This window comes from Vulpes vulpes, chromosome 15, assembly GCF_048418805.1.
Source record: "Vulpes vulpes isolate BD-2025 chromosome 15, VulVul3, whole genome shotgun sequence".
NCBI classification, from domain to species: Eukaryota; Metazoa; Chordata; class Mammalia; order Carnivora; family Canidae; genus Vulpes; species Vulpes vulpes.
The window spans coordinates 90,715,752-90,732,869 of NC_132794.1; the positions used below are offsets into that span (position 1 = coordinate 90,715,752).

At 50.8% G+C, this 17,118-nt stretch overlaps 1 protein-coding gene across 2 annotated transcripts in view; it reads left to right on the top strand.

The window, feature by feature from the left end:
* The window catches only part of HIF1AN (hypoxia inducible factor 1 subunit alpha inhibitor), an 83,098-nt gene extending 68,923 nt beyond the window's left edge, over positions 1–14,175 (top strand). The window contains exons 9-10 of one of the 2 annotated variants that reach the window (XR_011997550.1): positions 12,256–12,342; positions 12,471–14,175. The gene's annotated coding sequence lies outside the window, so the exon portion shown is untranslated. Of the gene's footprint in view, positions 1–12,255 lie in introns of both variants that reach the window. The other variant, XR_011997549.1, reaches the window with a different exon arrangement.
* Positions 14,176–17,118: the final 2,943 nt, after the last annotated feature.

Below are 17,118 nucleotides of genomic sequence, written 5' to 3' on the forward strand. Positions count from 1 at the left end.
AAAGACAGAGAGAGGGAGACACAGAGAGAGAGAGAGAGAAAGAGAGAGAGTGGGGGAGAGAGAGAGTGAGGGAGAGAGAGAGGGGCAGAGGCAGGCAGGAGAGAGAGAGCGCGAGATGAAATTGAGACATGGAAGAATTTATTGCCCAGAAAATTCCATTCTGCTATCTGATTCAAAAAGTCCAGTCCCCCCAGCTTCGGAAAATCTATTTTCCACATTTTAATACCCTGCAGAACAGTCCTCATAACTCATCCGAGTGTGTTAAGCACAGTTTTATTAGATCTGAAACAAATTTTGGTGGGGAGATACTATAGGTCATTAACCATGGAGTAATTTTATCCTTGTTTCCCTAATGATGCCATAATGGCGAGCGAATTTCTTAACTAAAGACCAAAGAACATTTTGAAGGTCAGTTTCATCTGTGAGCTCCTTCAAGCGCTTCTCAGAGAAGATTGGAAAACTCGCCGATTTTTTGAAGAGTCATTAATAATGTGAAAGCTGAAAGCACCCTCCATTTGCGTTCCTGCTTTTTACCTTTTAATTTTATATCGTCCCCGCTCAGAGCCCCGCTCCCACTCCCTCACCCTCCTCTGGACCTCCCGCCTGCCTACCCGCCCCACGCAGGGAACAAGGCTGCCCCATACCAGGTACCAGGCTAGCTGTGAGGCGCAGATGGGGGCAGCAGTAGGGGAGGCAGAAGAGTTAGAGGCCAGGGCCCCACTGAGATGGGGGGCCTTTGCTATATTCCCAGAATGTGGGGCACCATGTGAGGAGATTGTTATAGGCATGGTACACACGTGTGTGTGTGCATGTGTGCAAATGTGCGGCGCAGGGGACTGGGGTCTCTGGATTATGTGCTGGCTGTGCACACATTTGCTGGGGACCAATGGGGACTTAGTAGTCTCTATAGGTGTATGCCCTGTTGGAAGCAGGAAGGGAGAGGGAACTGAAAACTAGCACTGGGTCCAGTGGCTGGGTAGTGGGTGGGTGGGGGGGGCTTGTGTCTCCTAACGGAGATGAATACCACGTAGAGTGCATGAAACAATTTATAGCATGTTGTAAGCTCTGCTTACATGTGTGTGCAAACGACTGTGTATGTCCTGGGGCAGTGAGGTCATCAAAACAAGAACCCCAAGGACCCACCCCACTGGTAAATATTTAGACACTAGAGACAGTGACCATTGGCTGCCCATCCCTCACTCCTTAGACCACTCACCCCTTGCTCCTCAGGCCTGGAGCCCCTATTTGCCCACTTAACTTGCCTCCTGGTCTCCAATCCCTGGCTCCTTGGACCTCCCACCCTTGCCTAGTTCCATCCCTCCCCCTGAACCCTTATCCCCCTACATCTTCACCCATCTGATAGCTGTCATTGCAGGGTGCCCAGCCAGGAGCTGGGGTGGGACAGCATTTCTCTGTGTGTGCAGGTTTGGGGAGGAGGGGGCGGTGTGGTGACACTCCATGCTCCCAGATGTGGTGGCAGCGATAATTCCAATTTTATGCCTTTGTTATGGCTTTAATCACTTTCTTTATGCGTTTTGTTCCAGCGATCAGGGAGAGACACCTGATAGGCAAAGAGGATACCAGGGGAACCATTTTTATTTGGAATGTGGTGAGAAGTCTAATTAGAATCTGAATTCTGCTGAGCCTTGAAATGGCCAGCACTTTATCCTGATCGCCTTAGATATTGTTTCGAGTCAATCATCTGTCATGGTGCAGCAGGAGAGCCTCTCCCTTCACACCGCACCCCTCCCACCACAGGGCCAGCCAGGGGTACACTGGGGGAGGGGCGAGGAGGGGAGGCTTCTGCCCTAGTAGGGGTATGTGCCTCCTTCTGGGGGGGGGGGTGCTGTATGGCTAACCCTCCCCTGCTGAGGGCTGTCTTTGCTGGGTGCTGAGTTTGAACTCATGGAGGGTGGAAGGGGGAGAGGGGCTGCAGGAAGAGGGTGCTGAGGAGTCTGTATTCGAATTAGGGAATATTGAGGGGAAGCCAAGCTAGTCTGGGGCACCCCCTAAGTGTTCCCAGCACACTGACCACCCCATCTCCTCTCTATTAATGGCCCACAGGAGCTCTCATCTCTTTACTGTTCCCTGGACATATTGTATCTCTGCCACCTGCTCACTGTTCCTCAAACCCACCACTCCCATTGCCAACTCCTCCCTGACCCAACATTTGCCACATGTTCAGCTCCTTTTCTCTGACTTTCCTTACTCCAGTCCTGCCACTGGAATGCCACTCTGGTTTGTTGTGCTATCTATCAAGCCCCAGGACTGGTTCTGCTTCCTCCAGAAAGCCTTCCTTGACTACTTGAACCCACCCAGGTGAGCTCCTTGAGAGGTGGGCAATTATAGTATCCTGCGATGGCCATGCTAACAGCAGACACTCTTCTGACCAGAACCCCCATCCATTTATCTTTCTCCTGCCTTTAAGTGATTTCCAATTGTCCTTTCTCTCTCTTTGCAAACTGTTCTGATCCTTGCATGTGTATATGTGTGTGTGTCCTAAATCTGCATAAGCCCCTTTGACCATAGCAGTGTAAGTAGAAATAAATATTACTCTTAATAACAATTTCACCTCCCTAACCACATCTTGAGCTCCCCAAATCCAACCATTTCTTCCTTATCGCCTGCCTTTTCCACTATGAGCATGTAAGATCAGGCACCGAATGGGGAGCTGCAGCATCACCTCCAAAAGTCACAGATTCATGAAGCTTTTTGCGTCCTGTTTCCCCTCACACACTCTCCCCAATACATACCTACTGTGTGGCAGATGTGGGCATTGTTGGGGAATGATTAGTAACCAAAAGAAGTGCCATTTCTGGCAGGGAAGAGGAACATGTGCTCTATGAATAATGTCTCCTTGGGAGATGGCCTGGATGACTCCTTGGAGGTGCAGGGATCCACATATGGTCAATGTGGGTCTTTTTAGATGGTTAGGGCACTCAGTGGCCCTCTAGCCAATTAGTGTGCCCCATAAAGCAGAATGTCCTCATCGATGTCAGTATCACTAAGCCTCCTGAATGGTCACTACCCTCTCACGACTGTCTATGTAGCAGCAGTACCTTATGTATGGTCCAAGGGGCAGTGTGACCAGATGCCACTATAGAAAAATACAGACTAAGAGTCCCCAGAACCCTTCTCAACCTGCTCACTTCCCCATCTTTATCTAGATCCATTCTTGAATTCAATCCTGAGTCGTTTTATTCCAGGATGATTTCTTTTCTTGTATGCACCTCAGTTGTCCCTGGTCCCTGAGCTCTGGGCAAGGAGGGCGATGATGATGATGATGATTATGGCATTAACCATAATCTAGCGAATCATGGGGCTTGTGGTATTAACCATAATCTAGCGAATCATGGGGCTTGTGGCCAGGAACCACCAGTGGTTGCCTGGAGTGGAGTCCATTGCCAGGACTCTAGTACTTTTTCCCTCCCAATAGCCCCTGTCCAGAAGGCATGGCTGTATTGATACCACATGGATAGATGGAGAATAAAGAGATACAGGGAGATGAGAGGGAATCTATAACTGGGGTCCTCATTTATAGGGGAAGGCAAGACAGTGGTTGGAGGGACTTAAGAGTTAACTTCCTAGTGGGAAACTGCAATCTGATATTAACATTTAGGTACAAGTTAATATATCAGAAGGTGTGTGTGTGTGCACATGTGCACACAAGTATATGCTGGAGGGTCTGTGGGTGAGGGGCTCAGGCCCCCGTAGGGAAGAAGCAGAACCCTGGCACACTTGGTCTGCCCATACAGAAAGGTGGGAGTTTGAGGGTGGCTCATTCTCCAACTGCTGCTTCCCCATCTACACATGGGAAGATGGAGCTCCCAGGCCAGGGAGCACATGTGCTGGGTGGGGGTGGCGGTGGGAGAACAGAGATGCCAAAGCTGCCAAAGGCCTGGTCTCTTCCCATCTCAGACACCCTCAAGGCACTGTCCTCTCTCTACATCCAGAGCTTGGCTGCAGCGGGGGTAGATGAAAAGGAGGAGAAACTGTTGGATAAAAAGAAATTCAAAAAAAAAAAGTAAGTGAAATATTCAAACTGGAAAGTGATATTATAGAAACTGCAGCCCACGGCTCAGTGCATTCAAATTTATTCAAACTCGGCGCCTGACAGTGATGGATGCAGCAGCTTTTCCCACAATATGGAGAAGGCGCGGGGGCATTTAGGACTGCGGGTCCCCTCCGGGAGGGTGGGGGCCCGTACCACCTCCCATGCCTTGCTCCTCCTAAAAGGGAAATGAGGTTCTGGGTCCTGTCCCCTCTACCTCCTAAACCCCACAGTTCTGGGGATGCTGGGGGACCTAGGTGTTAGCAGCCCCAGTGCTGGAGTATGGCCCAAGATAGAGGTAGGCAGCTACAGAACAGGGTGATTCCCAGCGCCCAGAAAGAGGATGGTCAAACCTGTCCAGGGGATGACCAGACAAGGGTGCCACCAGCATCAAAAAGAAGAGGACAGCTGTGTGGTTTTTATCCAAATAAACAGCATGAACCTAGTAAGTCCCTGAGTATGCTGAGATCTGAGGGTTTCAGGAATCCCAAGTTAGGGAGCGGCTGGTCTCACTGGTTCCCATTTGCCTCCCCATTGACTCCCACTGTTGTTTGCTCCATCCAGAAGAGGGACAAGAGGGCCTCTGGGGAAACCTCAAGTCTGGGGGCTTGGTCTGAGCAGTGGGCAGGTGGTGGAGTATCCCTGCATGCTATGCCCTGGAGTAGCTCCTGCTCCCAGGAGCACCTTCTAGCCTCACTTCTCCGCACAAGGTTATTCATGGCCTCTCATTCAACCTCCTGACCACCAGACCCCACTTAAGATTCTCAGGCCCCATCCCATGGAAACCTAGGAATGCCAGTCACTCAGGGAAAACTCACACATCTCTCGGCTGCCTTGCCCACTGCACTCTGCCCCCGACCCCCACAGCATCTCTAACCCTCCCTGTCTCATTTGTCCCCTACACTCTCCCCTAAATGTAGCCACAGCACAAAGCTCAAATTCCAGCTCTCCGCTATTCTCTCCAGTCTCTCAGGAAGTCTCAGCCGCTCAGGAACTTTCCTCTCTCAGTGCAGGTAATAGAAGCATTGATCTCTAATTCCAAGCTTCTCTTGAGATCCAAGCCCACAACTCAGGCAGCACAAGCCATTTAATACTTGACAAGCAGACTCATGTGTCCCTCCTGAAGTTAGCAACAATATGTGAGTCCCTACTTTGTTGGTAGCCCTGCCATTCACCCATTCACCCTCAAAGAAACCTTGATGCCTCTGGCTCTTCCCCTGTCCTCATTTCTACCTTCAGTTAGCATACCAATTCAGAGAAGCTTCCTGATTTCTTTGGCACCCATCTTTGCCTTACCATCACCACTGTCCCCAGGAAGGCCCTTATCACAGCCTTCCCAGGCCTCTTCAATTCAACTGACAAACCCTATGGAACACCAACCATGCACCAGTCACCAGGTGTGGCATCTTCCTCCCAGCAGGGCTCTCTGTCTCTAAGTTCCATGTCTCCAGTTCTATACACTGCTGCCAGATTCATTTTCCTCAAGCGCAGCTCTGATCCCATCATCCCCTACTCAAAACCCTTCAATGGTTCCCCATTGCCTACTAAATAAAGTACAAACTCCTGACTCTGATATTCATGGCCCTTTGTGATCTGGCCCCTTCCTACCCCTCTCTCCAAGAGTTCCCATTACTCTCCTTCATGCCCATACTTACCAGCCAAATTGGACTCTGGGTGGTTCCCCTGCACACTTCCCATCTAGCAACTTCCCACCTCCATGCACTGGTTCATACTCTTCTTCTGCCTGTGACTCTGTCCTTGTGCGATGGCATTACTGCCCAACACCCAGCTCATCTCTGGCTGTCAGTATCTTAATCTGCAAGACCTGATTCAAGTAAAACCATCTTCTGAATACTCCCTGTAAAATGCTCAGGAAGGTGCCTGCTCGATTTTGTTGTTGTTATTATCATCATCATCATCATCCTTATTATTATTCACCGGCAGCAGCAGTGGTTTCTCTTCCCTGGGAACCTTCTAGTCCTCTTTATAGCTTTCCTAATTCTTGCATAATTTTCTTAATACTGTCATTATTAGTATGTTTGCCCTACAGTTGTCCTGTCCTATAAACCTCTTGGGAGCCAGTACTCAGTAATGTTCATTTGAGTTATCCTTAGCCCTGGACCCAGGAGACTCTGTAAACACCTGTTGAATACGTGAATGAACAAGTGAATGAATGAACCAATGCAGAAAAACCGGCTTGGACATGGCTATGTGACACAGAACTGGCTCCTCTGAGCCTCCAGTTCTGGGCAGTGACCACCTAAGAATTCCCTGTCATTACTCTCGGCCCTCCTGACATGTATCTAGGTGAGCTGGGACATGGGTGTGCAGGCGGTATGACAAGTGTGTCCTCCCTCCAGAGTGAGAGGGGAGTGTGGCAGAGTTCAGCCTTCCTGACTCATCAATCAAAGGGCACTTACTGACAGGCAGTTCCTTAGAGCTGGCTCCAGGTTCTGCTGGGGTTGGGGGCCTGAGTGAGGGATGAGGTCTGCCCTCTGGGGGTTCACAATCTAGTTGCTCCTTCACTCCTCCTGTGACCTTCAGACCACAGGAAGTCAAAGGTCTCCCCAGTGACTGTGGACAGGGATGTCATGCTGATGGGTTGGGTAACCCCTTCCCTCCAAGCTGAGCTGAAATGTTTCTTACTCCAGAAGTGGCTCTTTTACCCTCTTGGTTGAGCTCTTAGTGCCCCATCCGGACTGGAGCTCCCCTGGGAGGTCTGTTGCCTTCTGCAGGATTCTCCACTACAGAGCCGGGAACCACACAGCCTAAAGCTGCTGGAGGGACCGATGGGTGTACGAATGCTGGGAATAGCTGACAAACTAAACGACTAAATGAACAACTAACTAAACACATGGACGAACAAAGTGCTGGGCAGATTGGCACAAATCACAGAGTCAGCACGTATTGAGCATCTACTATGTATCAGGCACTGTGCTAAATCCTTACCTGCACGACTCATTTAACCTTCCCTTCAGCTCTGGGAGCAGGAACTCTTACGATCCCACTAGGGAGAGGCACCTGCTACTCAAGGGAGTGAAAGAACTGTGTGAGAGCCCCCAGCCCCGCTGGGGGGAACCTTGGCTCCCGGCCCTAAACTCTTCCCGGTGGGGGGCTGTGGCCTGCTCCCTCCTCAGCCCACCAGCCCTTGGCTGCTGGGGGGTGGGGGGAGGTGGGGGGGTGGTTCACACGTAGGGGAGGGCGGATTGTAAGGTCTCTGTCCCGAGCACCGCTTGGGGGGCCTCTGGGCTCTAGGTTTTCACTCCTTCTCTGCCGGTCCCCCTCGGGGATTAGGCGAAGTTCAGAAGAGGCGCAGCCGGGGAGCCTCTTTCCCAAAAGGCGTCTTCGCGGGGCCCTTCGCTGCCCCTGTTGTCAGGAGGGGGTGCCGGCGCGTCCTGGGGGCTTCCCGGCGGCGGTCCCTCCCCTGGCGGCCGGCTGCAAACAAGCGCGCTAAACTCCGGGAGATTTACAGCGGGCGGCTGGGCGGCGCGGGCCCGGCCGCCGGTGAGATATCTCCAAACAGCGCACTAACCACTTTCCATTTTATACCTCACCAGCTTTATAGCATCTTAAGGATTTCTGTGCACGGCTGGCTTCCCGCCCAGGGAAAAAACCCAGCCTTGTAAATAAATACTAAATATATATGAACAGAGACGACAGCGAGAGCCGCGGAGGAGGGGGAGGGGCGGGGTGCCGCGGGGGGGCGGCCCAGGGCCCCGCGACCGGCGGGGAGGAGGGGGCAGGGATACATTGGGGTGTCCGAGACAAAGGCGACAGGGAAGAGGACGGGCAAAATGAGGGAAACTGAGACAGCGCCAGAGAGGGGCAGAGAGAAAACGGAAGATGAAGGCTGGCTGGAAGTGTGTGTGTGTGTGTGTGTGTGTGTGTGTGTGTGTGTGTGTGTGTGTAGGGAGGGCTCCTTGAAAGCCTAGAGAGAAAGAGAAGGCTCCTCCAAACCTCTGCCTCCCTTCCTTCTTTCCTTCTCACAATTTCAACCGGGCATGGGACTACCATCCGTGTGTGTGAGAGATGTGTGATGTGTGTGACAGATGTGTCGTGATGTGCTCCAAGGAAAGAGGCTGTGTTTCTCTTTGTGAACCCCTGTGTGTACAGGTGTGTTTGGGGTGTTTGGCATGGGTAGGGCTGTGCGCCATGCGTACTGGGGTGTTGCCAGGAAGAATGTCTGTGGTGTGGGGTCAGGGCACCAGCAGGGTTAAGGACTGGGGTAGGTGAGCAGGCAGGTGAGTTCTGAGAATGTGTGCAGCTTTGGGGTTGAGTTGAGGGCTGAGCAAGGCAAATGTGATCAAATATATGTGGGTGTTTGGGGGAGTGGAGGTCTCAGGGGAGATGAGTAGTGAGGTGAGGTATACTCTAATACCAGGACAAGCCTTCAGAGGAGTATGTGTTGGATCTGGAAGCAAGTATCCACTTGTGTGTTGGGGCCTGTCAGGGGTGAGTTTTGACAGGCTACCAGGTGGTTACACCACCTCTTCCTTATCCTCCCTCTCTGAGTCTTTCCAGAGGCTCTGGGACCTTCTCTGCCATGGCCACTACAGAGAGGGTCTCCTGTGCTGATTAAAACCCCCAATCTACCATAGCCCCCAACTCTGAGGTCCCTGGACAGGAGCCAGAGTTGAATTGGCGGGCAGGAGGGAACATCTTCTCCCCTCTCAGGGGACCCAGCTATCCCTTTTTGTCCCCCCCCTTGTCTCCGATATTAAGTATTCAAACCTCATTTACATCCTTATTTTTCAATTTGCTGCCACAGTAGTTTAATTTATTCGATATAATTTCTTTTTCTGAGGGGACATTAATCATTGCCCTGTGCTTTTGGGCGCCTGTGGGATCTCTGCGTGTGTGTGTGTGCGCACGCGCGCACGCGCATATATGCATCTGTGTGTGAGTGTGCGTCTGCACCCATGTGTGTCTGTGCCTATGCACACTTGTGTCTGTGTGTGAGGTGCAAATCTGTCTGTCATGTGGGGTGTGTGTATATATGTAAGAGAGTGTGGGTCTTTGTGAGAGGGTTTTGAGTGTGAGAGAGTCGGAGTAGGGGAGGAGGTGTGGAAGGGTGGTGCAAGTGTGCTAAATTGACGAGGTCTTCTTTCTCCTGGCCCTTCCTTAGGATGTCAATAAGAAGGGGAAGTGGGAGGGCAACCCGGGTGGCTCAGCGGTTTAGCGCCACCTTCGGCCCAGGACATGATCCTGGAGACCTGGGATTGATCCCACATTGGGCTCCCTGCATGGAGCCTGCTTCTCCCTCTGCCTGTGTCTCTGCCTCTCTCTGTGTGTGTCTCTCATGAATGAATAAAATCTTTAAAAAAAAAAAAAAAAGAAGGGGAAGTGGGGCACCCTCCAGGTGGGCTCCTTCCACTCCACCCTGCCAGTTTTCCTTTCTTGAGAGTGTGCCCTGGACAGTTAGAGCTGGAAATGTTCTAGAATCCCTGATTTCCCAGGAAAGAGAGCTGAGAGAGGCAGAGATACACACAGGGAGAGACAGACAGATGAGAGCAAGGCAGGCTATGGCAGGGAAGAAAAGAAAGAGGGGGGAAGAAACATGGAGAATGATGGAGAGAGGCAAGGGAGAGAGGGAGAAGTGAGCAAGCCGACAGCGTCTCAGCCCATAAAGTCCCTGGAATGGGAGGAAGGGGCGCGAGACTCTCGCATCAGCTCAGGCCCAGTCATGGCTCAGTGCAGAGGGATGGGGGGCAAGGGGGGGCTGGTTGCTCCCAGGAGCTGAGATGAGTGAAGTGGGTTGGGGGAGGCTTGTTTGGAGACAAGAGGCAAGAGGAAAGGGTAAGGGAGTGGGAGGAAGAGAGAAAACCCCTCTTGGCAATACAACTCAGGGGAATGAGGCCAAGGAAAATACCCAGGGATGTTCAAGGGGCAAGAGGGACGAAGCTCTCTGACAACCAGCTCCTCTCTCCACCTTCAGTGCATCTGGGCAAAGCCATTGCTTTCTGAATCCTCTATTGGTCCTGAACCCTAGAACCCCTCACTTTTCTTTCTCTGGCACACTTTTGGAACTGCCAGGAACTGATGGGAAGGCCATTGTGACATCCCATTTAATCTTAACAACTCGAGGTAAGAGTCATTCTCCCCACTTCGGAGAGGTGAAAGAAGAGGTCAGAGTTTGCCCAAAGTCATGTGGAGGTCCAGAGCCAGGACTGAAGTCACATCTGCCTGAGGCCACGTGCTGAGATCCCTCACTTGCCTTGGCTGCCTCCTAGAGTCATGGCCACCCCAACCCTCCTGTCATCACCACTGCACAGGTACAACACACACACACACACACACAAAATAGGATCTGGGGTCCAAGGGTAAAGGCCTTTGGAAGGCAGGAGTCAATAGACTGGGGGTGATCTACTGTAGCCTTCTCCCGGCTACCCCCAGCTGTGAGGACTTTGAGGCCCAGAGCCTGAGTGCTCCCAGGGCTCCTATAGACCCTGTCTTCCCTCTCATCCAGGGATCAGAGGCCCCTAAGCACCTCTTCTGGAAGACGGAGGCCAAAACCCACTCGGATTCAGACCGGCTGACTGCTTGGGGCCAGTTTCTGTGCCCAGGACCAGTTTCAAACAACTATGACCTGCTCATTTTAACCTTACCGAGGTAGTTGTCCAGAGCTCAGGGTTTAGGGAGGAGAAGCTTCTTTCTCTGAAATTCTGAAAATGGAATTTTGAAACACGGTCTGAAACTGCGCTTCATGGGACCTCAACATGTGAGCCTCCATATACCTCCAGAGATCTTGAGGTCTACAGATTTAAATATTCTAATACCACGCACCTGTGATCTGAATGTCCGAAACAACAACAACAACAACAACAACAACCAAAAGAAAAAAAAAAAAAAGGATGCCGGCAACATCCAAGCATTTGAGTACATAGGTGGAACACCTAGGGCTGATGATTGAATGTCTAGTTTGGAAACCTGAGATGGAAAGGAGTCAGCCCCACCCCCATATTCCTTCCTCACTCCCAACTGAGAGAGGCCGTTCTTCCCTCTTTCCTTATCCTCCAGGAGACTGGCTGGGGCAGCACACCCAGGCCCCCAGCACAGACATGTCACACAAAAACCATCACCCACTCAGGTCAGTGATAACTGGGTGACGAGACAGGGGGTCCCTGGGCATGTGGGGAGGGGGCAAAGGGACAGGCCTGGGGCCGAGAAGAAGGTAGCGCGTTCATTTGAATAATGGGCAAAATCAAATTAATTCTACATTAAATAGTTGTGAATAAAGGGTTGAAGTCAGCAGTTTCAAACTTGTTTTCCTTAATTACTTTCCGTGTTTAATGTCATTAAGAAGATTAAAAATTCATTAACAAGAGTACTAAAGTGGCAAATCAGGAAAGCGATCACTCCAGGTTAGAAACTCCGCTGAGGCCGCACAGCGAGCCTTCTGCAGGGGGCATGGGTGGGGGTGCGGGCCGAGAGGGTTGGGGACAGACATGCAACTCACACACTCACACACTGATACACAACAGCACCACAGCACACGTCCACATCGATGGGCATCACACATCCACAGTCACACTCAGTCATTTCCTGCTCTTCCGCACCCAGGACTTCAGTGATAGTGGGAGACAGTGTATGGCATCTGTAGCTTATCAGGCCCTACCTTCAAAGGCCCTCTTCTAAAAACGAGGATTCAAGATGGATCCTGACAGGCAATACACGGTCATAAACCTCAGTGTCAGCTCGGTGGTGTCTGAGTTCACTCTCTTGTCTCTTGGTCATGTCTGTCCCTGTCTCCCCTCCCTTCACCATCCCTCCCGCTCTAAAGGGCTCTCTCAGGGCAAACCCGATCAGTTTCCTGGGAGGAGCTGCTGACTTTGAACCTTAATTATCCTGCAAAAGGATTCCTTTTTTCTCCTGAGCTCCTAGGGGAAGGCGAGGAGGAGTCGTGTTTCCTCTAGGGAGAAGGAGCCAGGAGACAAAGGGTAGGCTGGGTGGGGGAGGAAAAGGCAGGAACAGCGGCGTGAGTGGGACCCAGATGTCCTGGTGTTCAGACCAGACCAGACCAAGACTCCACCACCCATCGCTAATCTCACCTTCTCACCCTGCCTCTTCACCGTCTTGTTGATGGACCCCCTTCCTCCCCAATGCCAGACTTTACCTTCTTTGTGAAAGGACCCTCCCTGAGTCAGGACGATCTTCCCTGTAGCTATCACTGTCTCTGACTGCATTTCTATTTTGTTTTTCTCTAGGCCCCAAACTCAGGACCAGGTCCCTGACCAGATTGAGGCTGCCTTGGGTGCACCTGTGGCTATGTCACATGTCTGGTGGCTGTGTTGGTAATTGTGTGTGTGAGCATGTGTGAGTCTGGTCACATGAGGAGAACACCATGTTCATTCATCATAAATGAATGCAACTGGACAAGTCTGTGAGATTCTGATGGAATGAGCTCCCTCTCATTTCACAGGTGAGAGACCCAAATTCTGGCAAGATCAACTTCTACTCAAGAGAAATGAAGACATGGGCCCACATAAAAACTTATACAACAATGATCACAGCGGTATTTTTCATAATGGCCAAAAAGTGGAAATAATCCAAATGTCCATCCACTGGTGAATACATAAATAAAATGTAGTCTATCCATACAATGGGATATTATTTGGTCATGAAAAGTGATGAAGTACTGATTCATGTTATAACATGGATGGATATTGAAGACTCTATGTTAAGTGAAAGAAGCCAGTCACAAAAAACCATGCATTCTTTTAGTCCCTTTATATGAAAATAAAGAATCGGCGAATATATAGAAAAATATATTAAGAGTTGTTTAGGACTGGGGGTGGGAGGTATTTTGGGGAAAAAAGAGACTGCTAATGAGAATGGGGCTAGTGGTGGGGAGATGGCTCAAATGTTCTAAAATGTCTGACAGCGATGGTTGCACAACCCTGTAGATCTACTAAAAACCATTGACTTGTGAGGTGCCTGGGTAGCTCAGTCCAACAAGCGTTCAACTCTTGATTTTGGCTCAGGTCATGATTTCAGGGTTGTGGGATTGAGCCCCATGTAGGAACTAGTGTGGAGCCTGCTTAAGATTCTCTCTCTCCCTCTCCCTCTACCTCTCCACACTTTCTCCCACACTGGCTCAGACTCTTTCTCTCTAGAGACAAAACAAAACCCAATTGACTTGTACACTTTAAATAGATGAATTGCACTGTATGTGAATTATATCTTAATAAAGCTGTTATTTTAAAAAAGTGATGTGACTTACTTAGGGTCTCTCAGCAAGTGGGAGGTGTCACTGGTACTAGAATGTGGTCTTTTGACTCTACGCTCAGTGCTCTTTCCAGAAGCCCTACAATGCCTCAAAAATCTTGCTGTGGAGATTTGAAGGCCAAATCCTTCATGTATGGGGGTACCCACATAACATTTTGGCTTTTCTGTAGGGTTGTCACATTTCAGTGTGTAATAGTATCTCTTATTATATGTGTGCACGTAAGGATTTGTGGTCTCACAGCTCTGTGTGTCTCTGCAAGTGTGACTGCACATCTGTATCTAGGCCTACGGATCTCTCAATTGTGAGTGTTGAGTGTGCCTGTGAACTTCTGCTCACTGGCTGGGTCTCTGTGTGTTTGCATTCATAGGTATATTTGGTTGGGCCCAGGTCTCTGAATGTCAGTGCTAGGTCTGGATCTGTGAGGTCATGAGACTTCAGGGGAGTCTGTGTGCATGTGTTCTATGTATGACTGTGTGTCTACCATCATAATGTGTCTCAGTGGGTACCCATGGATTTCCTATTGCATCAGCTTATGGGTTTGGGTTCATGTGCCCTCACCTCAGAGTCTCTGCCTGTGATACATGTTGGCACCTCTCTCCATGTGTCCGTCTATATGTTGGCATTCTGGTGTCCACACAGGTTCATCTCTGGGACCTTGCATCTATGTGGCGGGGCCGCTGTCCATCTGAGTCTGCGAGTCTGAACCCCTCCTGCAGGCACCAGCCCCAGAAGGCGCCTGCCTCCCCACCCCCGCCCCTGACAGCCGTGGAGAGAGCTACACAGTAAATTCATGGCCGCCTGGCTGGGAAACAGGCGGCTGCAATGGAAAGGAAGCATGGATTTGCATATTGAATTAAAATTAAGAGCTAATTATGCAAATAAATTATGACATTTGGCAGGAGAATTTGCTTCAAGATCATTTATTACGTTCTTTTTATAACAGTGTGAGCATTTAACGGTCAAAGACAATATTTTAAGGGAAAATTAACGCAAGATTATTAACCTAAAAACAATTCCACATTAATGAGATGGTGAGCTGGTCCCCCCCACACACCTGGGTAGGTCTATGCCTAGACGGGAAGGCCTTTCTCTCCTCCTCTCCTTCCCTCTCCCAGTCTGCAGGGGTGCAGGTTTAGAGGGGGCCAGGAAGAGGCGAGGGGACCTAGGTGCATGTCTTCTCCATGGGGAGGACCTACTGAACCAAAGCGCCCACCTGAGAGTGGAGCATGGGGTGAGTTTAGGAGGCCACACAGAGGGTGAATGAACCCCCACTCACAAACACGCCTAGGCCAATGAAAACCATGATGCTGGCCTCGGGAAGCCCCATTTTAAGGAGGAAAGACAGAAGCGGCTCTGGAAGTGGCTGGAAGTGGCTCTGCAAATACCAGTTGGGATGGGACCCAAACGAACGAATGTAGAGTTTCAACAGTGTGGATGTGCCCCACTGCCCCCAGCTGCTGTTCCCTCCCTCTCAGGTTGCAGAGCGCCGCATTCCCTGGCATCCTCCAAGATCTCAGTGCTGCAGAGCTCCCAGCTCTACACCCCTGGGTCCCGTCGCCTCGATTTTCCCTACAGCCTTCATCTGTCAGCCTAGCTCTCCTTTTTTTTTTGGAAGTGGTAAGGGAAGGTGGGGCTCCCATCTGAGTTTCCCTGGGATCCCTTAACACACTTTGTATCACATGGGGAGTCAGCCCCAAAAGAGGTGGTGGGTGATGTCCTATTTGGGCCCCAATTCTCTCCTTCCCTGGGTGCGTGTGATATCTATTCTGATGCCTGCTAGCTTGCCTTGTGCAGACTCTTAGGACAGATCTTTGTCTGTAGTGGGCCCATGGAAGGGAGCCCAAGGTCTCCCCATGGGCTAGTCTGCTGGGTGAATGCCTTGGGTTTCCAGAAGGCCCCTGCTCTAATGCAAACATGCTCGTTGGGAGGCCAGATACTGTTGCCTGTCATCACTTGATGTCAGTATTTGGTTCTTGCTAGAGTGGCCATAGGGAGGGACAGCCATTCCTCTTGCCAGGTTATACCTCCAGGTCCAGCATTTCATTTGGGTTATGCGAAACTCCTGTGACACAGGGACCTGGGACCGCTGGGGCAGAGCAGGGTGGCAGGAAATTCTGTGGCTTTGGACTTAGGAGGCCCGAGATCATCTCCTCTGCCATGTACTGCCATGTACTGCCATGTACTGGCAAGTCCCTTCCCCTGGCTGCGTGCCCACCTATCCCCACACTATTGTGTGCTTCGGAGGCTGGCCTGCAGTCGGCATCCGCTGGTCCCTTGGGTTTGACCAAAAGGGGTTGCCATTGAGAGATGGGAGGGAGGGGAATCAGGGTGCTTACTGCTTGGTTCCCTTCTGGCTGTTACTGGCCCAGGATACTCCACCATTACCTGTACTTTTTCTAATCCCTGTCCACATCTTTGTAAATATTTGTCTTATTAAACTCTCTTCAGATGACTCAACAGAGGATGTCTCATGTTTCCTGTTGAAACTGCCTGGGACATTCCCAGAGCCCCTCAATCGCCTCATCTGGAAAGCAAGGTGGTAATATACAGCTGACAAATTACCAAGACCCAGCTAGTGAGATCATGTGTATCAAGGGACTTTGAAATTTATAGATCCCAAATCCCAATGCTTATTTCCAGGGAGGAACTAGACCACAAGTTATGCTGACATCAATACCATCTCTGCTATGAAGATTTTGTGCGGCCTTAGATATCTCACTTCACCTCTCCTGGTCCCGCGGATAATGGGCAAGCGCTGAACTCCTAACTTTGAGGTTCGGTTGCAGAAAGTAGTGATTTATGTTCATCTTGCTGTTGAGAAAGGAGAGGTCAGGTGATGTGCCCAAGGTCACACAGCAGGTTCATGGCCCCCTGCCTGAGAATCTGTCTGGGGCACAGGAGCCTGGGTGGGGCCCCCTGCTGGAGCTTGGAGACCTGGTGGAGCCCAGGGTTGGGGTCTGTCCCCTCCCCGGGCAGAGTGGACCATCCCCTGGAGAGAGAGAGTGGGATTATTAATAACAATGCTAATAAGAGAGAGAAAACAAAGCCAGCAGGGCCTGAGCATTTTTTAAATAAAGAAATTTCCCTCATCTCGTGGTTAATTTAAAAGGTTTATTTCTTGAAATGAATCCTCTTCATCAAACCCCCGATCCTTGAAGATCGGAGGCGACTGCGAGTGCCGGTAATGAATTGATTTGTAACGTGAGCGACACGGCGCCCTCCCGCCCGTGCCCACTGCGGGCCCTTAATCTGCTGTGTTTAAGAGGAAATGAGCTTCTCCATCTTTCGGCCTAAAACCCTGCACCGGGCACTGGAGCCAGCAGGCAAGGCCCAGGGACAGTAGATGCCCCCTGCCCACTGCGGGCCACGGGCTCCCGGCTCCCAGCACCTCTCCCTTTTGGGGAGGAGTCAGAAGAACCTCTGAACCAATATAATCCAAGCCACACAGACCCACAGACATCTGAGCAGATGGACCGCCGTGCGCACATGCATAGTTGCACTGACCCATCATCAGACTACGGCTGCACTTAGCTGCACAATCCTCAACTTCATAGAAATGGTCTTGCAGAAATAGCATTACACAAATCGCTCTACTGGGGCACCTGGGTGGCTCAGTCAGTTAAGCGGCTGCCTTTGGCTCAGGTCATGATCTCAGGATCCTGGGATCAAGCCCCACGTGGAGGGTGTCCCTTCTCAGTGGGGATTCTGCTTCTCTCTCTCCCTCTGTGCTCATCCTCTCTTTCTCTTGCTCTCTCTCAAATAAATAAGATCTTTTTAAAAATTCCCCATACTTAAGGCATCCATAGAACTGCAGCTAGGCTTGGACATCCAGTCACACAGG